Source organism: Petromyzon marinus, chromosome 46, assembly GCF_048934315.1.
Source record: "Petromyzon marinus isolate PM22_M1 ecotype Great Lakes invasive population chromosome 46, UKy_Petmar_22M1.pri1.0, whole genome shotgun sequence".
NCBI lineage: Eukaryota > Metazoa > Chordata > Hyperoartia > Petromyzontiformes > Petromyzontidae > Petromyzon > Petromyzon marinus.
In genome coordinates this window covers 1,594,430-1,611,967 of record NC_133712.1, presented here as the reverse complement: position 1 = coordinate 1,611,967, position 17,538 = coordinate 1,594,430, and positions in this window count along the sequence as shown.

Sequence of the window (17,538 nt, the reverse complement as noted above, 5' to 3'; positions counted from 1 at the left end):
TTGAATTCTCCCCGTCTGGACGAGCGGAATTGAATGGTGCAACTGATTTTGCTGTGCTGTGAAAATTCAGATATTTGCATGACTGCTTTTGTTTTATTTTGTGAATAGCAAAAAGCATTCAACCCCATAATACATGTTGTTTTATTGGTCGTTCGTCCATTTCATATCCCATAGCTTAACAACTCATATATTTGGATTCCTCTCGATGAGGCGAGCAGTACGAGTACCACCTTGATGGTTCTGCGACGTTTCCTTCCAGAGTTATTACCAAAAAACCACAAACATCCCAGAATCCTCTCGGTTTGGGGTCAAAATTTTGTCGCTCATTAAATCCCATAAGAAACGTCGCATCGAATGAAAGTGATTGAATTCTCCCCGTCTGGACGAGCGGAATTGAATGGTGCAACTGATTTTGCTGTGCTGTGAAAATTCAGATATTTGCATGACTGCTTTTGTTTTATTTTGTGAATAGCAAAAAGCATTCAACCCCATAATACATGTTGTTTTATTGGTCGCTCGTCCATTTCATATCCCATAGCTTAAACATTCATATATTTGGATTCTTCTCGACGAGGCGAGCAGTACGACTACCACCTTGATGGGTCTGCGACGTTTCCTTCCAGAGTTATTACCAAAAAACCACAAACATCCCAGAATTCTCTCGGTTTGGGGTCAAAATGTTGTCGCTCATTAAATCCCACAAGAAACGTCGCATCGAATGAATGTGATTGAATTCTCCCCGTCTGGACGAGCGGAATTGAATGGTGCAACTGATTTTGCTGTGATGTGAAAATTCAGATATTTGCATGACTGCTTTTGTTTTATTTTGTGAATAGCAAAAAGCATTCAACCCCATAATACATGTTGTTTTATTGGTCGTTCGTCCATTTCATATCCCATAGCTTAAACATTCATATATTTGGATTCCTCTCGATGAGGCGAGCAGTACGAGTACCACCTTGATGGTTCTGCGACGTTTCCTTCCAGAGTTATTACCAAAAAACCACAAACATCCCAGAATCCTCTCGGTTTGGGGTCAAAATTTTGTCGCCCATTAAATCCCATAAGAAACGTCGCATCGAATGAAAGTGATTGAATTCTCCCCGTCTGGACGATCGGAATTGAATGGTGCAACTGATTTTGCTGTGCTGTGAAAATTCAGATATTTGCATGACTGCTTTTGTTTTATTTTGTGAATAGCAAAAAGCATTCAACCCCATAATACATGTTGTTTTATTGGTCGCTCGTCCATTTCATATCCCATAGCTTAAACATTCATATATTTGGATTCTTCTCGACGAGGCGAGCAGTACGAGTACCACCTTGATGGGTCTGCGACGTTTCCTTCCAGAGTTATTACCAAAAAACCACAAACATGCCAGAATTCTCTCGGTTTGGGGTCAAAATGTTGTCGCTCATTAAATCCCACAAGAAACGTCGCATCGAATGAATGTGATTGAATTCTCCCCGTCTGGACGAGCGGAATTGAATGGTGCAACTGATTTTGCTGTGCTGTGAAAATTCAGATATTTGCATGACTGCTTTTGTTTTATTTTGTGAATAGCAAAAAGCATTCAACCCCATAATACATGTTGTTTTATTGGTCGCTCGTCCATTTCATATCCCATAGCTTAAACATTCATATATTTGGATTCTTCTCGACGAGGCGAGCAGTACGAGTACCACCTTGATGGGTCTGCGACGTTTCCTTCCAGAGTTATTACCAAAAAACCACAAACATCCCAGAATTCTCTCGGTTTGGGGTCAAAATGTTGTCGCTCATTAAATCCCACAAGAAACGTCGCATCGAATGAATGTGATTGAATTCTCCCCGTCTGGACGAGCGGAATTGAATGGTGCAACTGATTTTGCTGTGCTGTGAAAATTCAGATATTTGCATGACTGCTTTTGTTTTATTTTGTGAATAGCAAAAAGCATTCAACCCCATAATACATGTTGTTTTATTGGTCGTTCGTCCATTTCATATCCCATAGCTTAAGAACTCATATATTTGGATTCCTCTCGATGAGGCAAGCAGTATGAGTACCACCTTGATGGTTCTGCGACGTTTCCTTCCAGAGTTATTACCAAAAAACCACAAACATCCCAGAATCCTCTCGGTTTGGGGTCAAAATTTTGTCGCTCATTAAATCCCATAAGAAACGTCGCATCGAATGAATGTGATTGAATTCTCCCCGTCTGGACGAGCGGAATTGAATGGTGCAACTGATTTTGCTGTGCTGTGAAAATTCAGATATTTGCATGACTGCTTTTGTTTTATTTTGTGAATAGCAAAAAGCATTCAACCCCATAATACATGTTGTTTTATTGGTCGCTCGTCCATTTCATATCCCATAGCTTAAACATTCATATATTTGGATTCTTCTCGACGAGGCGAGCAGTACGAGTACCACCTTGATGGGTCTGCGACGTTTCCTTCCAGAGTTATTACCAAAAAACCACAAACATCCCAGAATTCTCTCGGTTTGGGGTCAAAATGTTGTCGCTCATTAAATCCCACAAGAAACGTCGCATCGAATGAATGTGATTGAATTCTCCCCGTCTGGACGAGCGGAATTGAATGGTGCAACTGATTTTGCTGTGCTGTGAAAATTCAGATATTTGCATGACTGCTTTTGTTTTATTTTGTGAATAGCAAGAAGCATTCAACCCCATAATACATGTTGTTTTATTGGTCGCTCGTCCATTTCATATCCCATAGCTTAAACATTCATATATTTGGATTCTTCTCGACGAGGCGAGCAGTACGAGTACCACCTTGATGGGTCTGCGACGTTTCCTTCCAGAGTTATTACCAAAAAACCACAAACATCCCAGAATTCTCTCGGTTTGGGGTCAAAATGTTGTCGCTCATTAAATCCCACAAGAAACGTCGCATCGAATGAATGTGATTGAATTCTCCCCGTCTGGACGAGCGGAATTGAATGGTGCAACTGATTTTGCTGTGCTGTGAAAATTCAGATATTTGCATGACTGCTTTTGTTTTATTTTGTGAATAGCAAAAAGCATTCAACCCCATAATACATGTTGTTTTATTGGTCGTTCGTCCATTTCATATCCCATAGCTTAACAACTCATATATTTGGATTCCTCTCGATGAGGCGAGCAGTACGAGTACCACCTTGATGGTTCTGCGACGTTTCCTTCCAGAGTTATTACCAAAAAACCACAAACATCCCAGAATCCTCTCGGTTTGGGGTCAAAATTTTGTCGCTCATTAAATCCCATAAGAAACATCGCATCGAATGAAAGTGATTGAATTCTCCCCGTCTGGACGAGCGGAATTGAATGGTGCAACTGATTTTGCTGTGCTGTGAAAATTCAGATATTTGCATGACTGCTTTTGTTTTATTTTGTGAATAGCAAAAAGCATTCAACCCCATAATACATGTTGTTTTATTGGTCGCTCGTCCATTTCATATCCCATAGCTTAAACATTCATATATTTGGATTCTTCTCGACGAGGCGAGCAGTACGACTACCACCTTGATGGGTCTGCGACGTTTCCTTCCAGAGTTATTACCAAAAAACCACAAACATCCCAGAATTCTCTCGGTTTGGGGTCAAAATGTTGTCGCTCATTAAATCCCACAAGAAACGTCGCATCGAATGAATGTGATTGAATTCTCCCCGTCTGGACGAGCGGAATTGAATGGTGCAACTGATTTTGCTGTGATGTGAAAATTCAGATATTTGCATGACTGCTTTTGTTTTATTTTGTGAATAGCAAAAAGCATTCAACCCCATAATACATGTTGTTTTATTGGTCGTTCGTCCATTTCATATCCCATAGCTTAAGAACTCATATATTTGGATTCCTCTCGATGAGGCGAGCAGTACGAGTACCACCTTGATGGTTCTGCGACGTTTCCTTCCAGAGTTATTACCAAAAAACCACAAACATCCCAGAATCCTCTCGGTTTGGGGTCAAAATTTTGTCGCCCATTAAATCCCATAAGAAACGTCGCATCGAATGAAAGTGATTGAATTCTCCCCGTCTGGACGATCGGAATTGAATGGTGCAACTGATTTTGCTGTGCTGTGAAAATTCAGATATTTGCATGACTGCTTTTGTTTTATTTTGTGAATAGCAAAAAGCATTCAACCCCATAATACATGTTGTTTTATTGGTCGCTCGTCCATTTCATATCCCATAGCTTAAACATTCATATATTTGGATTCTTCTCGACGAGGCGAGCAGTACGAGTACCACCTTGATGGGTCTGCGACGTTTCCTTCCAGAGTTATTACCAAAAAACCACAAACATGCCAGAATTCTCTCGGTTTGGGGTCAAAATGTTGTCGCTCATTAAATCCCACAAGAAACGTCGCATCGAATGAATGTGATTGAATTCTCCCCGTCTGGACGAGCGGAATTGAATGGTGCAACTGATTTTGCTGTGCTGTGAAAATTCAGATATTTGCATGACTGCTTTTGTTTTATTTTGTGAATAGCAAAAAGCATTCAACCCCATAATACATGTTGTTTTATTGGTCGCTCGTCCATTTCATATCCCATAGCTTAAACATTCATATATTTGGATTCTTCTCGACGAGGCGAGCAGTACGAGTACCACCTTGATGGGTCTGCGACGTTTCCTTCCAGAGTTATTACCAAAAAACCACAAACATCCCAGAATTCTCTCGGTTTGGGGTCAAAATGTTGTCGCTCATTAAATCCCACAAGAAACGTCGCATCGAATGAATGTGATTGAATTCTCCCCGTCTGGACGAGCGGAATTGAATGGTGCAACTGATTTTGCTGTGCTGTGAAAATTCAGATATTTGCATGACTGCTTTTGTTTTATTTTGTGAATAGCAAAAAGCATTCAACCCCATAATACATGTTGTTTTATTGGTCGTTCGTCCATTTCATATCCCATAGCTTAAGAACTCATATATTTGGATTCCTCTCGATGAGGCAAGCAGTATGAGTACCACCTTGATGGTTCTGCGACGTTTCCTTCCAGAGTTATTACCAAAAAACCACAAACATCCCAGAATCCTCTCGGTTTGGGGTCAAAATTTTGTCGCTCATTAAATCCCATAAGAAACGTCGCATCGAATGAATGTGATTGAATTCTCCCCGTCTGGACGAGCGGAATTGAATGGTGCAACTGATTTTGCTGTGCTGTGAAAATTCAGATATTTGCATGACTGCTTTTGTTTTATTTTGTGAATAGCAAAAAGCATTCAACCCCATAATACATGTTGTTTTATTGGTCGCTCGTCCATTTCATATCCCATAGCTTAAACATTCATATATTTGGATTCTTCTCGACGAGGCGAGCAGTACGAGTACCACCTTGATGGGTCTGCGACGTTTCCTTCCAGAGTTATTACCAAAAAACCACAAACATCCCAGAATTCTCTCGGTTTGGGGTCAAAATGTTGTCGCTCATTAAATCCCACAAGAAACGTCGCATCGAATGAATGTGATTGAATTCTCCCCGTCTGGACGAGCGGAATTGAATGGTGCAACTGATTTTGCTGTGCTGTGAAAATTCAGATATTTGCATGACTGCTTTTGTTTTATTTTGTGAATAGCAAAAAGCATTCAACCCCATAATACATGTTGTTTTATTGGTCGTTCGTCCATTTCATATCCCATAGCTTAAGAACTCATATATTTGGATTCCTCTCGATGAGGCGAGCAGTACGAGTACCACCTTGATGGTTCTGCGACGTTTCCTTCCAGAGTTATTACCAAAAAACCACAAACATCCCAGAATCCTTTCGGTTTGGGGTCAAAATTTTGTCGCTCATTAAATCCCATAAAAAACGTCGCATCGAATGAATGTGATTGAATTCTCCCCGTCTGGACGAGCGGAATTGAATGGTGCAACTGATTTTGCTGTGCTGTGAAAATTCAGATATTTGCATGACTGCTTTTTGTTTTATTTTGTGAATAGCAAAAAGCATTCAACCCCATAATACATGTTGTTTTATTGGTCGCTCGTCCATTTCATATCCCATAGCTTAAACATTCATATATTTGGATTCTTCTCGACGAGGCGAGCAGTACGAGTACCACCTTGATGGGTCTGCGACGTTTCCTTCCAGAGTTATTACCAAAAAACCACAAACATCCCAGAATTCTCTCGGTTTGGGGTCAAAATGTTGTCGCTCATTAAATCCCACAAGAAACGTCGCATCGAATGAATGTGATTGAATTCTCCCCGTCTGGACGAGCGGAATTGAATGGTGCAACTGATTTTGCTGTGCTGTGAAAATTCAGATATTTGCATGACTGCTTTTGTTTTATTTTGTGAATAGCAAGAAGCATTCAACCCCATAATACATGTTGTTTTATTGGTCGCTCGTCCATTTCATATCCCATAGCTTAAACATTCATATATTTGGATTCTTCTCGACGAGGCGAGCAGTACGAGTACCACCTTGATGGGTCTGCGACGTTTCCTTCCAGAGTTATTACCAAAAAACCACAAACATCCCAGAATTCTCTCGGTTTGGGGTCAAAATGTTGTCGCTCATTAAATCCCACAAGAAACGTCGCATCGAATGAATGTGATTGAATTCTCCCCGTCTGGACGAGCGGAATTGAATGGTGCAACTGATTTTGCTGTGCTGTGAAAATTCAGATATTTGCATGACTGCTTTTGTTTTATTTTGTGAATAGCAAAAAGCATTCAACCCCATAATACATGTTGTTTTATTGGTCGTTCGTCCATTTCATATCCCATAGCTTAACAACTCATATATTTGGATTCCTCTCGATGAGGCGAGCAGTACGAGTACCACCTTGATGGTTCTGCGACGTTTCCTTCCAGAGTTATTACCAAAAAACCACAAACATCCCAGAATCCTTTCGGTTTGGGGTCAAAATTTTGTCGCTCATTAAATCCCATAAAAAACGTCGCATCGAATGAATGTGATTGAATTCTCCCCGTCTGGACGAGCGGAATTGAATGGTGCAACTGATTTTGCTGTGCTGTGAAAATTCAGATATTTGCATGACTGCTTTTTGTTTTATTTTGTGAATAGCAAAAAGCATTCAACCCCATAATACATGTTGTTTTATTGGTCGCTCGTCCATTTCATATCCCATAGCTTAAACATTCATATATTTGGATTCTTCTCGACGAGGCGAGCAGTACGAGTACCACCTTGATGGGTCTGCGACGTTTCCTTCCAGAGTTATTACCAAAAAACCACAAACATCCCAGAATTCTCTCGGTTTGGGGTCAAAATGTTGTCGCTCATTAAATCCCACAAGAAACGTCGCATCGAATGAATGTGATTGAATTCTCCCCGTCTGGACGAGCGGAATTGAATGGTGCAACTGATTTTGCTGTGCTGTGAAAATTCAGATATTTGCATGACTGCTTTTGTTTTATTTTGTGAATAGCAAGAAGCATTCAACCCCATAATACATGTTGTTTTATTGGTCGCTCGTCCATTTCATATCCCATAGCTTAAACATTCATATATTTGGATTCTTCTCGACGAGGCGAGCAGTACGAGTACCACCTTGATGGGTCTGCGACGTTTCCTTCCAGAGTTATTACCAAAAAACCACAAACATCCCAGAATTCTCTCGGTTTGGGGTCAAAATGTTGTCGCTCATTAAATCCCACAAGAAACGTCGCATCGAATGAATGTGATTGAATTCTCCCCGTCTGGACGAGCGGAATTGAATGGTGCAACTGATTTTGCTGTGCTGTGAAAATTCAGATATTTGCATGACTGCTTTTGTTTTATTTTGTGAATAGCAAAAAGCATTCAACCCCATAATACATGTTGTTTTATTGGTCGTTCGTCCATTTCATATCCCATAGCTTAACAACTCATATATTTGGATTCCTCTCGATGAGGCAAGCAGTACGAGTACCACCTTGATGGTTCTCCGACGTTTCCTTCCAGAGTTATTACCAAAAAACCACAAACATCCCAGAATTCTCTCGGTTTGGGGTCAAAATGTTGTCGCTCATTAAATCCCACAAGAAACGTCGCATCGAATGAATGTGATTGAATTCTCCCCGTCTGGACGAGCGGAATTGAATGGTGCAACTGATTTTGCTGTGCTGTGAAAATTCAGATATTTGCATGACTGCTTTTGTTTTATTTTGTGAATAGCAAAAAGCATTCAACCCCATAATACATGTTGTTTTATTGGTCGTTCGTCCATTTCATATCCCATAGCTTAAGAACTCATATATTTGGATTCCTCTCGATGAGGCGAGCAGTACGAGTACCACCTTGATGGTTCTGCGACGTTTCCTTCCAGAGTTATTACCAAAAAACCACAAACATCCCAGAATCCTTTCGGTTTGGGGTCAAAATTTTGTCGCTCATTAAATCCCATAAAAAACGTCGCATCGAATGAATGTGATTGAATTCTCCCCGTCTGGACGAGCGGAATTGAATGGTGCAACTGATTTTGCTGTGCTGTGAAAATTCAGATATTTGCATGACTGCTTTTTGTTTTATTTTGTGAATAGCAAAAAGCATTCAACCCCATAATACATGTTGTTTTATTGGTCGCTCGTCCATTTCATATCCCATAGCTTAAACATTCATATATTTGGATTCTTCTCGACGAGGCGAGCAGTACGAGTACCACCTTGATGGGTCTGCGACGTTTCCTTCCAGAGTTATTACCAAAAAACCACAAACATCCCAGAATTCTCTCGGTTTGGGGTCAAAATGTTGTCGCTCATTAAATCCCACAAGAAACGTCGCATCGAATGAATGTGATTGAATTCTCCCCGTCTGGACGAGCGGAATTGAATGGTGCAACTGATTTTGCTGTGCTGTGAAAATTCAGATATTTGCATGACTGCTTTTGTTTTATTTTGTGAATAGCAAGAAGCATTCAACCCCATAATACATGTTGTTTTATTGGTCGCTCGTCCATTTCATATCCCATAGCTTAAACATTCATATATTTGGATTCTTCTCGACGAGGCGAGCAGTACGAGTACCACCTTGATGGGTCTGCGACGTTTCCTTCCAGAGTTATTACCAAAAAACCACAAACATCCCAGAATTCTCTCGGTTTGGGGTCAAAATGTTGTCGCTCATTAAATCCCACAAGAAACGTCGCATCGAATGAATGTGATTGAATTCTCCCCGTCTGGACGAGCGGAATTGAATGGTGCAACTGATTTTGCTGTGCTGTGAAAATTCAGATATTTGCATGACTGCTTTTGTTTTATTTTGTGAATAGCAAAAAGCATTCAACCCCATAAAACATGTTGTTTTATTGGTCGTTCGTCCATTTCATATCCCATAGCTTAACAACTCATATATTTGGATTCCTCTCGATGAGGCGAGCAGTACGAGTACCACCTTGATGGTTCTCCGACGTTTCCTTCCAGAGTTATTACCAAAAAACCACAAACATCCCAGAATCCTCTCGGTTTGGGGTCAAAATTTTGTCGCTCATTAAATCCCATAAGAAACGTCGCATCGAATGAAAGTGATTGAATTCTCCCCGTCTGGACGAGCGGAATTGAATGGTGCAACTGATTTTGCTGTGCTGTGAAAATTCAGATATTTGCATGACTGCTTTTGTTTTATTTTGTGAATAGCAAAAAGCATTCAACCCCATAATACATGTTGTTTTATTGGTCGTTCGTCCATTTCATATCCCATAGCTTAAGAACTCATATATTTGGATTCCTCTCGATGAGGCAAGCAGTATGAGTACCACCTTGATGGTTCTGCGACGTTTCCTTCCAGAGTTATTACCAAAAAACCACAAACATCCCAGAATCCTCTCGGTTTGGGGTCAAAATTTTGTCGCTCATTAAATCCCATAAGAAACGTCGCATCGAATGAATGTGATTGAATTCTTCCCGTCTGGACGAGCGGAATTGAATGGTGCAACTGATTTTGGTGTGCTGTGAAAATTCAGATATTTGCATGACTGCTTTTGTTTTATTTTGTGAATAGCAAAAAGCATTCAACCCCATAATACATGTTGTTTTATTGGTCGCTCGTCCATTTCATATCCCATAGCTTAAACATTCATATATTTGGATTCTTCTCGACGAGGCGAGCAGTACGAGTACCATCTTGATGGGTCTGCGACGTTTCCTTCCAGAGTTATTACCAAAAAACCACAAACATCCCAGAATTCTCTCGGTTTGGGGTCAAAATGTTGTCGCTCATTAAATCCCACAAGAAACGTCGCATCGAATGAATGTGATTGAATTCTCCCCGTCTGGACGAGCGGAATTGAATGGTGCAACTGATTTTGCTGTGCTGTGAAAATTCAGATATTTGCATGACTGCTTTTGTTTTATTTTGTGAATAGCAAAAAGCATTCAACCCCATAATACATGTTGTTTTATTGGTCGTTCGTCCATTTCATATCCCATAGCTTAAGAACTCATATATTTGGATTCCTCTCGATGAGGCGAGCAGTACGAGTACCACCTTGATGGTTCTGCGACGTTTCCTTCCAGAGTTATTACCAAAAAACCACAAACATCCCAGAATCCTTTCGGTTTGGGGTCAAAATTTTGTCGCTCATTAAATCCCATAAGAAACGTCGCATCGAATGAATGTGATTGAATTCTCCCCGTCTGGACGAGCGGAATTGAATGGTGCAACTGATTTTGCTGTGCTGTGAAAATTCAGATATTTGCATGACTGCTTTTTGTTTTATTTTGTGAATAGCAAAAAGCATTCAACCCCATAATACATGTTGTTTTATTGGTCGCTCGTCCATTTCATATCCCATAGCTTAAACATTCATATATTTGGATTCTTCTCGACGAGGCGAGCAGTACGAGTACCACCTTGATGGGTCTGCGACGTTTCCTTCCAGAGTTATTACCAAAAAACCACAAACATCCCAGAATTCTCTCGGTTTGGGGTCAAAATGTTGTCGCTCATTAAATCCCACAAGAAACGTCGCATCGAATGAATGTGATTGAATTCTCCCCGTCTGGACGAGCGGAATTGAATGGTGCAACTGATTTTGCTGTGCTGTGAAAATTCAGATATTTGCATGACTGCTTTTGTTTTATTTTGTGAATAGCAAAAAGCATTCAACCCCATAATACATGTTGTTTTATTGGTCGTTCGTCCATTTCATATCCCATAGCTTAAGAACTCATATATTTGGATTCCTCTCGATGAGGCAAGCAGTATGAGTACCACCTTGATGGTTCTGCGACGTTTCCTTCCAGAGTTATTACCAAAAAACCACAAACATCCCAGAATCCTCTCGGTTTGGGGTCAAAATTTTGTCGCTCATTAAATCCCATAAGAAACGTCGCATCGAATGAATGTGATTGAATTCTCCCCGTCTGGACGAGCGGAATTGAATGGTGCAACTGATTTTGCTGTGCTGTGAAAATTCAGATATTTGCATGACTGCTTTTGTTTTATTTTGTGAATAGCAAAAAGCATTCAACCCCATAATACATGTTGTTTTATTGGTCGCTCGTCCATTTCATATCCCATAGCTTAAACATTCATATATTTAGATTCTTCTCGACGAGGCGAGCAGTACGAGTACCACCTTGATGGGTCTGCGACGTTTCCTTCCAGAGTTATTACCAAAAAACCACAAACATCCCAGAATTATCTCGGTTTGGGGTCAAAATGTTGTCGCTCATTAAATCCCACAAGAAACGTCGCATCGAATGAATGTGATTGAATTCTCCCCGTCTGGACGAGCGGAATTGAATGGTGCAACTGATTTTGCTGTGCTGTGAAAATTCAGATATTTGCATGACTGCTTTTGTTTTATTTTGTGAATAGCAAAAAGCATTCAACCCCATAATACATGTTGTTTTATTGGTCGTTCGTCCATTTCATATCCCATAGCTTAAGAACTCATATATTTGGATTCCTCTCGATGAGGCGAGCAGTACGAGTACCACCTTGATGGTTCTGCGACGTTTCCTTCCAGAGTTATTACCAAAAAACCACAAACATCCCAGAATCCTTTCGGTTTGGGGTCAAAATTTTGTCGCTCATTAAATCCCATAAGAAACGTCGCATCGAATGAATGTGATTGAATTCTCCCCGTCTGGACGAGCGGAATTGAATGGTGCAACTGATTTTGCTGTGCTGTGAAAATTCAGATATTTGCATGACTGCTTTTTGTTTTATTTTGTGAATAGCAAAAAGCATTCAACCCCATAATACATGTTGTTTTATTGGTCGCTCGTCCATTTCATATCCCATAGCTTAAACATTCATATATTTGGATTCTTCTCGACGAGGCGAGCAGTACGAGTACCACCTTGATGGGTCTGCGACGTTTCCTTCCAGAGTTATTACCAAAAAACCACAAACATCCCAGAATTCTCTCGGTTTGGGGTCAAAATGTTGTCGCTCATTAAATCCCACAAGAAACGTCGCATCGAATGAATGTGATTGAATTCTCCCCGTCTGGACGAGCGGAATTGAATGGTGCAACTGATTTTGCTGTGCTGTGAAAATTCAGATATTTGCATGACTGCTTTTGTTTTATTTTGTGAATAGCAAAAAGCATTCAACCCCATAATACATGTTGTTTTATTGGTCGTTCGTCCATTTCATATCCCATAGCTTAACAACTCATATATTTGGATTCCTCTCGATGAGGCGAGCAGTACGAGTACCACCTTGATGGATCTGCGACGTTTCCTTCCAGAGTTATTACCAAAAAACCACAAACATCCCAGAATCCTCTCGGTTTGGGGTCAAAATTTTGTCGCTCATTAAATCCCATAAGAAACGTCGCATCGAATGAAAGTGATTGAATTCTCCCCGTCTGGACGAGCGGAATTGAATGGTGCAACTGATTTTGCTGTGCTGTGAAAATTCAGATATTTGCATGACTGCTTTTGTTTTATTTTGTGAATAGCAAAAAGCATTCAACCCCATAATACATGCTGTTTTATTGGTAGCTCGTCCATTTCATATCCCATAGCTTAACCATTCAGATATTTGGATTCCTCTCGACGAGGCGAGCAGTACGAGTACCACCTTGATGGGTCTGCGACGTTTCCTTCCAGAGTTATTACCAAAAAAACACAAACATCCCAGAATCCTCTCGGTTTGGGGTCAAAATGTTGTCGCTCATTAAATCCCATAAGAAACGTCGCATCGAATGAATGTGATTGAATTCTCCCCGTCTGGACGAGCAGAATTGAATGGTGCAACTGATTTTGCTGTGCTGTGAAAATTCAGATATTTGCATGACTGCTTTTGTTTTATTTTGTGAATAGCAAAAAGCATTCAACCCCATAATACATGTTGTTTTATTGGTCGTTCGTCCATTTCATATCCCATAGCTTAACAACTCATATATTTGGATTCCTCTCGATGAGGCGAGCAGTACGAGTACCACCTTGATGGTTCTGGGACGTTTCCTTCCAGAGTTATTACCAAAAAACCACAAACATCCCAGAATCCTCTCGGTTTGGGGTCAAAATTTTGTCGCTCATTAAATCCCATAAGAAACGTCGCATCGAATGAAAGTGATTGAATTCTCCCCGTCTGGACGAGCGGAATTGAATGGTGCAACTGATTTTGCTGTGCTGTGAAAATTCAGATATTTGCATGACTGCTTTTGTTTTATTTTGTGAATAGCAAAAAGCATTCAACCCCATAATACATGCTGTTTTATTGGTAGCTCGTCCATTTCATATCCCATAGCTTAACCATTCAGATATTTGGATTCCTCTCGACGAGGCGAGCAGTACGAGTACCACCTTGATGGGTCTGCGACGTTTCCTTCCAGAGTTATTACCAAAAAAACACAAACATCCCAGAATCCTCTCGGTTTGGGGTCAAAATGTTGTCGCTCATTAAATCCCATAAGAAACGTCGCATCGAATGAATGTGATTGAATTCTCCCCGTCTGGACGAGCAGAATTGAATGGTGCAACTGATTTTGCTGTGCTGTGAAAATTCAGATATTTGCATGACTGCTTTTGTTTTATTTTGTGAATAGCAAAAAGCATTCAACCCCATAATACATGTTGTTTTATTGGTCGTTCGTCCATTTCATATCCCATAGCTTAACAACTCATATATTTGGATTCCTCTCGATGAGGCGAGCAGTACGAGTACCACCTTGATGGTTCTGCGACGTTTCCTTCCAGAGTTATTACCAAAAAACCACAAACATCCCAGAATCCTCTCGGTTTGGGGTCAAAATTTTGTCGCTCATTAAATCCCATAAGAAACGTCGCATCGAATGAAAGTGATTGAATTCTCCCCGTCTGGACGAGCGGAATTGAATGGTGCAACTGATTTTGCTGTGCTGTGAAAATTCAGATATTTGCATGACTGCTTTTGTTTTATTTTGTGAATAGCAAAAAGCATTCAACCCCATAATACATGCTGTTTTATTGGTAGCTCGTCCATTTCATATCCCATAGCTTAACCATTCACATATTTGGATTCCTCTCGACGAGGCGAGCAGTACGAGTACCACCTTGATGGGTCTGCGACGTTTCCTTCCAGAGTTATTACCAAAAAAACACAAACATCCCAGAAACCTCTCGGTTTGGGGTCAAAATGTTGTCGCTCATTAAATCCCATAAGAAACGTCGCATCGAATGAATGTGATTGAATTCTCCCCGTCTGGACGAGCGGAATTGAATGTTGCAACTGATTTTGCTGTGCTGTGAAAATTCAGATATTTGCATGACTGCTTTTGTTTTATTTTGTGGATAGCAAAAAGCATTCAACCCCATAATACATGTTGTTTTATTGGTCGCTCGTCCATTTCATATCCCATAGCTTAAACATTCATATATTTGGATTCTTCTCGACGAGGCGAGCAGTACGAGTACCACCTTGATGGGTCTGCGACGTTTCCTTCCAGAGTTATTACCAAAAAACCACAAACATCCCAGAATTCTCTCGGTTTGGGGTCAAAATGTTGTCGCTCATTAAATCCCACAAGAAACGTCGCATCGAATGAATGTGATTGAATTCTCCCCGTCTGGACGAGCGGAATTGAATGGTGCAACTGATTTTGCTGTGCTGTGAAAATTCAGATATTTGCATGACTGCTTTTGTTTTATTTTGTGAATAGCAAAAAGCATTCAACCCCATAATACATGTTGTTTTATTGGTCGTTCGTCCATTTCATATCCCATAGCTTAAGAACTCATATATTTGGATTCCTCTCGATGAGGCAAGCAGTACGAGTACCACCTTGATGGTTCTGCGACGTTTCCTTCCAGAGTTATTACCAAAAAACCACAAACATCCCAGAATCCTCTCGGTTTGGGGTCAAAATTTTGTCGCTCATTAAATCCCATAAGAAACGTCGCATCGAATGAATGTGATTGAATTCTCCCCGTCTGGACGAGCGGAATTGAATGGTGCAACTGATTTTGCTGTGCTGTGAAAATTCAGATATTTGCATGACTGCTTTTGTTTTATTTTGTGAATAGCAAAAAGCATTCAACCCCATAATACATGTTGTTTTATTGGTCGCTCGTCCATTTCATATCCCATAGCTTAAACATTCATATATTTGGATTCTTCTCGACGAGGCGAGCAGTACGAGTACCACCTTGATGGGTCTGCGACGTTTCCTTCCAGAGTTATTACCAAAAAACCACAAACATCACAGAATTCTCTCGGTTTGGGGTCAAAATGTTGTCGCTCATTAAATCCCACAAGAAACGTCGCATCGAATGAATGTGATTGAATTCTCCCCGTCTGGAAGAGCGGAATTGAATGGTGCAACTGATTTTGCTGTGCTGTGAAAATTCAGATATTTGCATGACTGCTTTTGTTTTATTTTGTGAATAGCAAAAAGCATTCAACCCCATAATACATGTTGTTTTATTGGTCGTTCGTCCATTTCATATCCCATAGCTTAACAACTCATATATTTGGATTCCTCTCGATGAGGCGAGCAGTACGAGTACCACCTTGATGGTTCTGCGACGTTTCCTTCCAGAGTTATTACCAAAAAACCACAAACATCCCAGAATCCTCTCGGTTTGGGGTCAAAATTTTGTCGCTCATTAAATCCCATAAGAAACGTCGCATCGAATGAAAGTGATTGAATTCTCCCCGTCTGGACGAGCGGAATTGAATGGTGCAACTGATTTTGCTGTGCTGTGAAAATTCAGATATTTGCATGACTGCTTTTGTTTTATTTTGTGAATAGCAAAAAGCATTCAACCCCATAATACATGCTGTTTTATTGGTAGCTCGTCCATTTCATATCCCATAGCTTAACCATTCACATATTTGGATTCCTCTCGACGAGGCGAGCAGTACGAGTACCACCTTGATGGGTCTGCGACGTTTCCTTCCAGAGTTATTACCAAAAAAACACAAACATCCCAGAAACCTCTCGGTTTGGGGTCAAAATGTTGTCGCTCATTAAATCCCATAAGAAACGTCGCATCGAATGAATGTGATTGAATTCTCCCCGTCTGGACGAGCGGAATTGAATGTTGCAACTGATTTTGCTGTGCTGTGAAAATTCAGATATTTGCATGACTGCTTTTGTTTTATTTTGTGGATAGCAAAAAGCATTCAACCCCATAATACATGTTGTTTTATTGGTCGCTCGTCCATTTCATATCCCATAGCTTAAACATTCATATATTTGGATTCTTCTCGACGAGGCGAGCAGTACGAGTACCACCTTGATGGGTCTGCGACGTTTCCTTCCAGAGTTATTACCAAAAAACCACAAACATCCCAGAATTCTCTCGGTTTGGGGTCAAAATGTTGTCGCTCATTAAATCCCACAAGAAACGTCGCATCGAATGAATGTGATTGAATTCTCCCCGTCTGGACGAGCGGAATTGAATGGTGCAACTGATTTTGCTGTGCTGTGAAAATTCAGATATTTGCATGACTGCTTTTGTTTTATTTTGTGAATAGCAAAAAGCATTCAACCCCATAATACATGTTGTTTTATTGGTCGTTCGTCCATTTCATATCCCATAGCTTAAGAACTCATATATTTGGATTCCTCTCGATGAGGCAAGCAGTACGAGTACCACCTTGATGGTTCTGCGACGTTTCCTTCCAGAGTTATTACCAAAAAACCACAAACATCCCAGAATCCTCTCGGTTTGGGGTCAAAATTTTGTCGCTCATTAAATCCCATAAGAAACGTCGCATCGAATGAATGTGATTGAATTCTCCCCGTCTGGACGAGCGGAATTGAATGGTGCAACTGATTTTGCTGTGCTGTGAAAATTCAGATATTTGCATGACTGCTTTTGTTTTATTTTGTGAATAGCAAAAAGCATTCAACCCCATAATACATGTTGTTTTATTGGTCGCTCGTCCATTTCATATCCCATAGCTTAAACATTCATATATTTGGATTCTTCTCGACGAGGCGAGCAGTACGAGTACCACCTTGATGGGTCTGCGACGTTTCCTTCCAGAGTTATTACCAAAAAACCACAAACATCACAGAATTCTCTCGGTTTGGGGTCAAAATGTTGTCGCTCATTAAATCCCACAAGAAACGTCGCATCGAATGAATGTGATTGAATTCTCCCCGTCTGGAAGAGCGGAATTGAATGGTGCAACTGATTTTGCTGTGCTGTG